This window comes from Mesitornis unicolor, unplaced genomic scaffold (assembly GCF_000695765.1).
Source record: "Mesitornis unicolor isolate BGI_N332 unplaced genomic scaffold, ASM69576v1 scaffold32321, whole genome shotgun sequence".
NCBI classification, from domain to species: Eukaryota; Metazoa; Chordata; class Aves; order Mesitornithiformes; family Mesitornithidae; genus Mesitornis; species Mesitornis unicolor.
The window spans coordinates 5,151-5,995 of NW_010162262.1; positions in this window are offsets into that span (position 1 = coordinate 5,151).

Below are 845 nucleotides of genomic sequence, written 5' to 3' on the forward strand. Positions count from 1 at the left end.
ACACTTAATGGCTGTGTGACCCACATCTCCCGTGAGAGCTGCCCAGCTCTGCTGACCCTGTCATGGGCTCACCGCAGCCAAACAGCGTCCTGGCAGAGGCCCCCAAATGCTGACAGCATGGACCCCTGCAGAGCTTGTCCCCTCCGTGGTGGCAGCAGGATTTAGCTTATGATTTAGTGTCTTTTTAAGCCTTCCTTGGGGAGAGGAGGGTGCCTGTGGAGCCCGTGCGGGGCAGAGCCGTGCTGAGTGCGGTGAGGCCTTGTCCCCATGGGGCAGTGGCCAGGATGGAGCAAAGGTGGCCGCAGTGAGGCCATGGGACTCTGTGTGCTCCCCAGGTGGCAGGAACCGTGTCCGTGGCACCTTCAAGTGCCACTGCAGCAGGAGCACCCCAAGGGCTGGATTCTGTCCCCGTCCCATGTGGTGCAGGGCTACACCGGGAGATGTGCTGCAGCTTTGCCGGTGCTGGGAAGCCAAGGCTGTGGTGCAGGGTGCAGCCCAAGGTCCCTCACCCAGCGGGGCCATGCAAGGTGCCGGCGCACACGGAGGCCCAGCTCTCCCTCAGGCCCCGCTAAGCTCCCTGGAATGTTTCTGGTCCTAATTTAAATAAAAATGATCCTTTTTGAAACAGGAAATTATAGACATATTTTGGGCTGTTGCTCTGGAAGCCCCTCCCTGGCTGGAGCAGGGAAGATGCCGGGCTCCCTCCATACCATGGGGGGTTTAAGCCCCTCGGCAGGGGCTGCACCAAGCCCCCCTCATCCCTGTGGACCCAGGCCGCAGCCGGGCTGGGGCAGCACCCACTGTGTTTTGGGGCCTCTCAGGGCTGTGGGGTGCACCGTGGGGAA